General features: G+C 34.3%; 1 long non-coding RNA gene across 1 annotated transcript; it reads right to left on the bottom strand.

Annotated features, from left to right (window-relative positions):
- Positions 1 to 2,542: 2,542 nt before the first annotated feature.
- LOC138857353 (uncharacterized) lies at positions 2,543 to 3,214 on the bottom strand. The gene is made up of 2 exons (XR_011396426.1): positions 3,055 to 3,214; positions 2,543 to 2,987 (listed from the first exon to the last, which is right to left on the bottom strand). It is a non-coding gene; the product is annotated as an uncharacterized lncRNA (long non-coding RNA).
- Between the last annotated feature and the right edge of the window lie 5,823 nt (positions 3,215 to 9,037).

Genomic DNA, 9,037 nt, shown 5'->3' on the forward strand with positions numbered 1-9,037 from the left:
TTTATAAATTATTTAGTTATAATTTTTAATTTCTTTTAATTTTAAAATTTAAATTTTTTATAACAAATTTAATTATCATTTACTCTTTCTTTTATTTTCTTTTACTTTTAAGAATACAAATTAAATTTGATATTATTTTAATTTAAATTAATTATTTTATTTATTTTTTATTTTGTATCTTTAAATTATTTTAATTATAATTTTTTATTTCTTTTAGTATTTAATTTTTTTATAACTTTTAATAAAATAATAAATTTAATTAATATTTACTCCGTTAATTAATTTAATTTAATTACTTTAATTTTGATTTTTTAAATTATTTTATTTATAATTTATAACTTATTTAAATTTTTATATTTAATTTTAATATTTATTATTTTTTTAATAAGTCTTTCTTTTTGTTTTCTTTTACTTTTATTGATATCTTTTTCGTAATTCGATGTTATTATTTTAATGAATAGTTTTTTGAAACTTACGTATTTGCATTAAAAATTAATTATTTTATTCAAAAATTTCTGTCTGCCGTTTCGTTCCTTTGTACGTGCTAACTTCCCATATGCTGTCATTATAAAGCCACGTAGCATAATTAGTTCCTCTATTAGATGGCAACTGCCTTCTAAGAATGGATGAATGTTATATAATTCTTAGATATGGCCCCTACAAACTGAATAACCTATTTCCATTGGATTGGTATTTAAGGACATGTAATTCAGTAGATCTCCTGCGTTCTAATCTAGGCCGAAACGATCTCGCAGTCGCACAGAAGATGGTCGCCGACCAAAGCTTGCTAAGCGCACGCGAAGTTCATAGGTCTAGTGCTGGAACGCAAGTTGGAAATAGAAAAAAAATTGAATTTAATTCTCTCGTAAAAATATTTTTTTTACTCACAATTTGTTAGCATATATACTTTTTTTGTATTATTATTATTAATACCCTGAACAAGGTACATATTGTATAGTTTGCGACGAAGTTTGAACCACCCAGAAGAAAACGCCCCTATAATATATATACATAATGGTCAGCATGACGAGCTGAGTTGATTTAGCCATATCCATCTGTCTGCAGACGAACTTCCTCAATTTTTTAGACATCGATTTAAAGTTTTGCACACGTCCTTTTCTCCCTAAGAAACTGAACGATCGGATTCAAGTGCTTGAATGGACAATTTTTTCATTTGACTAGAGAAAAAATGCATTTGTAAGGAATATTTTATATTTGTGAAGGGTATTATTGAATGAATGTAGGAAATAAGAAAAAAAAAAATATATAACAACAATTTTTTAGTTTACATTTTTAGTATTTATATTATTACTGACTCAATTATGTTTTTTTTTACATTATTGACTACCTCAGCTAGTATTTGAATTATTTTATAGCGCTCGGTTTAAAACAAGTTTTATTTTTAGTTCCTATTTTTTATGTTTTTGTTTTGGTGTTTAAATAAGATCAAAAATTTAATTTTATGAATATTGTTTGATAACTTGTTCTTTCGCATTGCCATTCCATCGGTGGTGAAAATACCTAGTTTGCATCTTTCGATAGCCAGCTAAGAATTTTTACATTTTCTTTATATATTTCAGTAAACCAACCAGTTATGTCTCTTGTCATTAAAGCTTCACGAAAATATGAAAAAAATTACTTTTACTGCTCTAATTTGTATGAATACAAAAAAGCCAATATATACCGATTTCTGCCGAAATTAGTGATAATGTCTTTAAAAAAAATTTTTTTTTTTTAAATAAATCTCTATCTAAAATAATAATGTATATACTATTAGTTATATAGTGTATAAATAAATTAAAAACTTTTTTTAGCAGATATTATCGAGTCATCTTTAATTAATTAATTTTTTTTGATGTTTTTTCTAACACTTATGAATAATTGTTAAAAAAATTAACTTGGCGCTGATGTCAGTATTACGCTCTTCTAGATATTCTGCGCTTAACATAATTTGCTTTGCCTGCCACTCGCCGTCGCACCCCGCCCACACTTCAAACATCTGCCTGCGCTACCGCCCGCCAACAAGTCGGCACAACTGCCATCATCATCATCATCATCATTGTTGTTACTGTTGTTATATTTTGACTTTGTCGGCATGCCTGCCTGCCTGCCGACTTTACGTCACATTCTTCACGCATTCTTCCGAATTTCTTTTTTCGGCAAATATCAAAAAAAAACACAACAGAAGAGTATAATAACAACAACAACAAAGATTTGTTGGCGAAATTCGCAAAAAAGTAATTAATGTCCAAATTATGTGACTGTTCACATTTTTGGCATAAAATCGTTGGAAAGGAAATGCCATGCCGACGTGCCTTCGCTGCGGTAGCAATCGCTGTGGGCCAGTCTTGTTGTTCAGCCACCTGAAATGCCGCCGCAACTTCATGGTAGCTGCCGACGCTAAGAGCTTTAACGCTGACACCTTCGGCGCACGACGCACTGTGGCGGCTTCGCTGACTCCGAATGATTGGCTGGTTCAATGTTCTCTCGGTTACCTGTTAACTAAATAAATAAATATGTGCCATGCATATGTGTGTGTATGTTTGTTTTGTAATTGCAGTGGCGAGGCCACCCTGTATGGCTGACTGCCGCAGCGTAGCGAAAGGTTTCGCCACTAGTAGCAGCCGTATATCATATGTTGTTGTCGTTGTTTTTGCCTCGCGCTTTCGCGGGGTGATCGTCGCTTCCCAATCTTCATGTGTATTAATTCTGTGTTTTTTTTTCTGATCGTCTAAGACCGGTTTGGTTGTCATTCAACTGATGCGTTGTTTTTTGTTTATGCTGTTGTCGTTTTTGTTGTTGTTCACACAAGCGAGCAGCTGCCGCGAATTCAGTTTGACTGTTATGCCATTTTGTTTTGGTGATTCGCTGAGGTTTAAAAAGAAATATTAACGCTGTAAAAAATTACCGAAACTATGGCGGTAAGTCTGCGGCACAGTGGGACAGGTGTTGAGGTCTTCTATACAAAATTAAATTGTTGTGAAAAACTGTCGAAAGTTTAAGGTAAGTTTGTGATTCGGAAAATGCTGTTAAACTTTGTAAAAAATACTATACCCTTCACTGGTTCCGTTGGCCGTTATTATATTATTCCGGAAAATCTCAGAAATCTCTCTCAAATGATCTCAAATATGATTTCCACACTTTCCTTTCGAAAATAGTTAGTCTCCTATAACCGAGTACTATTTTTCGCCCGTATTGATATCCAGTAATTATTGTAAGTGTGTGCAAGAACAATCTTTCTCAGCCAACCAACTCAATTTTTTTTTTTGTCTAAGCGAATCAACTGTTAACAGAACTCCGCTAACCGTGTTTCCTATGATAAAAATGAATCAAGAACTAAAAAGTCTAGTCTACTTTTAAGTCAATGCATCTGATAGAATGGCAACGCGAAAGAACAAGTTATCAAACAATATTCATAAAATTAAATTTTTGATCTTATTTGAACACCAAAACAAAAACATAAAAAATAGGAACTAAAAATAAAACTTGTTTTAAAGCGAGCGCTATAAAATAATTCAAATACTAGCTGAGATAGTAAATTATGTAAAAAAAAACATAATAGAGCCAGTAAAAATATAAATACTAAAAATGTAAACTAAAAAATTGTTGTTATTAATTTTTTTTTTCTTATTTCCTACATTCATTCAATAATACCCTTCACAAATATAAAATATTCCTTACAAATGCATTTTTTCTCTAGTCAAATGAAAAAATTGTCCATTCAAGCACTTGAATCCGATCTTTCAGTTTCTTAGGGAGAAAAGGACGTGTGCAAAACTTTAAATCGATGTCTAAAAAATTGAGGAAGTTCGTCTGCAGACAGATGGATATGGCATATGTAAAAACGATAATTTTAAGGTCCATTGTCAGTTAGGTTTTTTTGGCGAGCATAAAAATCTATACTCAGGCCAGTTGTATAGTCCTGTATGACATTCGGAGATTATGGATATTAAATAATATTCGAAAGGAAAATTACCTATACTTGAGGAGTAAATTAATTCTACCAGAATTATTAACTGTAAATGTCATTATCAATCTACGCAACTGTTCAGTATACGTTCCATATCTTGGATAAACAGCCAATAGTAAGACAAAATTGTGCATGTTGTCGAATGAGTACCCAAGCAGCAGGACTCCAGCCTCGACAGTAATAGCTTAAAAAAAATCGATCTAACCTAAATGTGATAGTAACTTAATATGTGAGATAAACTCCCGGCTCATGACTGATCTTCGGAGCATCGATAATTCAAAGATGCTCTCGATGCGCTGGCATAGCAATACCAACTATAGAAGGTGGGGTATAGCGTTTTGGCAAATCTTTTCGGCCATAAGAACATAAAATTTGTTTATTCTCTCCATATTTTTTCCTACATTTTTTTTTTTTTGTTTTCAAAATATGTATAAACCATATTATCTCGCATTGTGGATGATCTCGTGGTTTCAAAGACTGAGCTCTTCAACTACTAAGTAAGTTTTTTTTAAACATTTCAATAAATGGAAACTATAAGCGGTTTTGCAACACCAGTAACACAGAGGTACTACAAAAGTACTTTGGGATAGTGTTGATACTGGACAAGCCAAAAGGCTTATACTTTTCGGAAAAACTAAACTGAATAGCATTCTAAGGTCCAAATACAGTACACCTTTAACCAAGAACTCCCCTTCAGTACTTGGTAAAGTGGAACCGGCCAAATGCAAAGCATGCGTGAAGGATGGTGACCACTAGAACATTAACTATTTGACTGTATCGCTCTAAGTCGGTTGAGACGGAAGATCTTCCACGGTGTCCAATGTTCCACTTAAAAAAAAAGTTGGGCTGCTAGTGTGGAAAAAAACTCAGAAACTTCATCAAATGTACTAAGTTGCTAAATGTTGCTTAATTGAATCCAATTGATACCCAAGGAAGAACTATTTCGGTCTTGCTTGCTATCTGGCGCCCTTTGGCCTCCCTTCTCAACCAAGCAACCATAAAAGATTTTTGTCATTTCGTTAACAAAATGAAAATATCTAACAGCCCTCTATTACTATTGTATATAAATGTATTATATATAATATATATTATTTGTGATTAGCTGATGGTAGGCTCACGCATTAAGGCTGATCAATGACTGCATACTCGCATGGCGAGATCTCTGGTGAAAGCTCGAAATACCCATACATATAAACTTCTTCGCCATCAATTGAGTCAACAGTCATCTCGAAAAATCTTAACTAAAACTTAGTAAAGTTTTATTATTTAAATTAATTACTAATTATTCACTAGACTTAAGGTAAGCGATTGGTGATGCGAGTTATTGTATATACTTGTACAGGTTGGTTGAAAAGTTGGTTGATCTCACAAAAAATAGCACTACTAGCACCAAGTTTTTTTCTTCTCAAGTATATACATCTGTCGTGAGAACACATCCAAAGTTACAAGTCATTCTGTCACTTAACTCTTTGTTTACAAGCTATTTGAAGTTGATGTGTCAGAGTATTTTTTTAATACGAAAAAAATTTAATATCGCGCAGTGATTAGATTCTTTGTTTTGAAAGGTTTAAAAGTAAAGGAAGTTTAACAGTTCAACAAAAACTGGATCGAAAACAAATTTCTCAGCATAATTTAGAGCGTTTTAAGCAGAATTAAACCGATTCCTTGAGCCGTTTTATAACTATGGATGAGACTTGGATCTATCACCATGATCCTAAATTGAAACAAGAACGTTTACAGTGGACTGAAGCTGGTTGTTCAGCTCCAAAGCAGGCGAAGTCACAACGATCAGCAAAGAAGGTAATGGCATCAGTTTTTTGGGATGCAAAAGGAATTTTGTTGATTCATTATCTGCAGAAAGGTAAAACAATCAACTCTGAATATTATTTCAGCTTTTTTGATCAACTGGATGAAAAAATTTATGCATTCATTGCAACACAAAAAAATCATTTTTGATCAAGACAATGCACCAGTTCACAAAGGTTTTTTGGAAATGACAAAATTCAACGAATTAAAGTACGAATTGCTTGAGCTGCCACCGTATTCACCAGATTTGGCTCCCAGCGACTACCACCGCTTCAAAAACCTGAAAAAATTCCTTCGTGGAAAGCGTTTTTCGTCGAATGAAGAAGCTATTACAGCCGTAGACGGGTATTTTGCAGAGATTCCGGAAAGTCATTATAGGGATGGCATAAAATTATTGGAGGATCATTGGAATAAGTGTATTGAAGTTAAGGGCGATTATAATGAATAAAAAAATATATTTCGCACCAAAAACAGTATTTTATTCATTTCGAGCGCAGAAACTTTTCAACCAACCTAGTATATACTGCAAAAGACACATTTTTACTATTTAAATATAAAAGTTTAAAACTTTTAAATCACGAAAGCACAATCCTTTAATACTAAACACATTTAAAGTGGCAAAACTACCCACGCGTGTGTACTAATGCACTTGTGTACGTATGTATGTGCGTGTATAGATGTGTGTGAGTGAACCTTTCAATTCGCCTGAAAGGATAATCAACAGCAATAATCAAACGGAATGAAAATAGCAGCAAGCGCACACCAACAACAACAACAAACCAAATGGCAAGCCGCGTAATTCACTTGGGGGCAACAGCAACAACAATAGCAGCAGCAACAACAGTGCCGACGCAGGGGCGTACAATTGGCGCGTGTTGCTTATAGAATTACGTACTAATTTCGTATTTATGAGGCTTCCATTTGCTGTCAGTTTCTTTACAGGTTTTGTTTTTTTTTTTGCTTTTTCTCTTGCTTCTTGCTCTTTTATGCGCTTACGCTCGCCTTTTTACGAGCGACTGATGGCAATTTTGCCATGCTGCATGCAACATGCTGCTTGCTACAAACTTCTTTTACTACGAGGTACATTTATATTTTATGCCACTTTGCAAATGCACGTAAAAAAAGGCAATGAAATAATAATAGCAATAACAACAACAAAAACGCTGGCGATGTTGACGATGATGATGATGCAGCACTCATGCGGCAAGCAAGTGAATAAAACGAGTACTTATCTATGTGAACGCGAAAGTAAGAGTGCCTACATACATACATACATGCATACATTTGTATATGTGTGAGTGCCAGAGTGTGTGTGTGTGTGTGCGTGCAGATAAATATGTGAGCAGCGGAAAGTGCTGAAATGTGTCCGCCTGCTTGGCTACTGATTAAGAAGCCTCAAAATGCTGCCTTCCACTATTATTGTTGCTGTTGTTGTTGTTGCTCCATACGCGCGCCCTCCTGTTGTTGATTGCATGTCGCCGTTGCTTGCCACTATCGCTAATAGCTTTCAGCTACTGCATGCAACCAACTCTCAACCTTTTTATCTTTTGCCTTCTTCGTCGTATTTTAGCTGTTGTTGTTGTTGCCGGCCCATAGTAAACAATTTATTTGTCGGTCGTAAGCATACGCGTATGCCATTAATTTGCTATTTATTCATAAGCGCAGCACGCTGCTGGCGTTGCGGCCTATGAGAACTCGCTTGGTTGGCGGCGACTAACTGCCAATTTGACGCTGCGTCGCTGTGGCACGTGTCGGCACGACGTTCGCACGCAGCACCGTGCGACCGCACCCGCACACACCAGCCACATACATGTGTATTTATCTCGGCGCTGAACAAAGGCGCAACGACGGCTGCGATTGCGAGCGTCCGACCAGCCGACCGACCAACCAACCGATCGCTGGCTAATCGGCAAGCGGCAATCGCCTGCGAATACCCACACACACCACGGCTAATAATCACACTGTCAGTATTCAAGGAATTTGAGGATTTCGTTGTTTTGTGGTTTCATCTTCGCCTTGCATATCCCATTCGCTGCCTCGGCTACCCTTTACAGTGTTGCGCGCTTATCGCTTATCGCCCATCTTACAGCTACCGTCGTCATCGCACATTCCATTCTATTTCAATCAGTTCGCTATTCCACTTATCTTTTCATTTGTTTGCTGGCTTTGCTTTTTATTCTCGTCCTTTTTGTTTTTTTGGTTCGCTCAACATTTTTGGTGAATTAGTTGAATTAATTTGTTTTGGGGAATGATGATGTGAGATTTGTTGCTGTTGTTGTTGTGCGTAGAGCCTTCAATTCTATTAATTGGCTGCATCATAGTGATTTGTTTTTTTTTTGTTTTGTTTCTCGCTCGTAATGAGCATGAAAAATGTCGGCTAATGAATTTGTGTACACACCCCTGACACACATACATACACGCACAGAAGCGCACGCATACTCACGCACGTTCTTTAACACCCTCATTCTCTTCGGCACTTTAGCGTTTGGCTATGAAAAAGTATCGGATTTCCTAAGTACCATTTGACGGTTTCGGTACGACTGACATTTGACAGATTCTTGACTCGAAAAGCCACTTGTGAAACGAGATTAAGGCGCAATGAAAATTATATATGCTATTAGAGCGCAAAATAATGATTCAGCGCTGGTTTATTAAGGATAATTTAATTGCTTTGTTAGCATTTATATTTGCGCAAGTGTTAAAGTATCGTGTAAATACTTGTAGGTGCGTGGCGAAGGTGAAAAGTTAGCAAGGAAATACTTACTATATATATTTTTTTTACCGCGGCTTATTTTTCAAACTTCACGCTATCGTATAATCTAACAAAACTAAAAACTTTTAATATTTTTAAAAAATTATAATATTTAAAAAAAAAATTTAATATTTTTAAAAAATTTTAATATTTATAAAAAATTTTAAGATTTTTAAAAAATTGTAATATTTTTAAAAAATTTTAATATTTTAAAAAAATTGTAATATTTTTAAAAAATTGTGATATTAATTTGAAAAAAATTAAAAAAATGAAATGAGTGAAAAAATCTACCTTTATTTTGTTCGTTCATAATATAACGTAAAAGTAATTTGTTAAAGTCAAGAAATCATCAATTTGTCAGATGTCCGAAAGGTAGAAATTATGACGTTCAGAACGCAGCTTGTTTTTTTTTTCTCTACTTCAAGAGCATATAACTTCCGTTTTAGATTTTTCTTTATAAATTTTTTGTAGTCTTGAAATAGGAATAAAAAATAAAAATGAACCTCGGC

This window comes from Bactrocera oleae, chromosome 5 (genome assembly GCF_042242935.1).
Source record: "Bactrocera oleae isolate idBacOlea1 chromosome 5, idBacOlea1, whole genome shotgun sequence".
Lineage (NCBI taxonomy): Eukaryota > Metazoa > Arthropoda > Insecta > Diptera > Tephritidae > Bactrocera > Bactrocera oleae.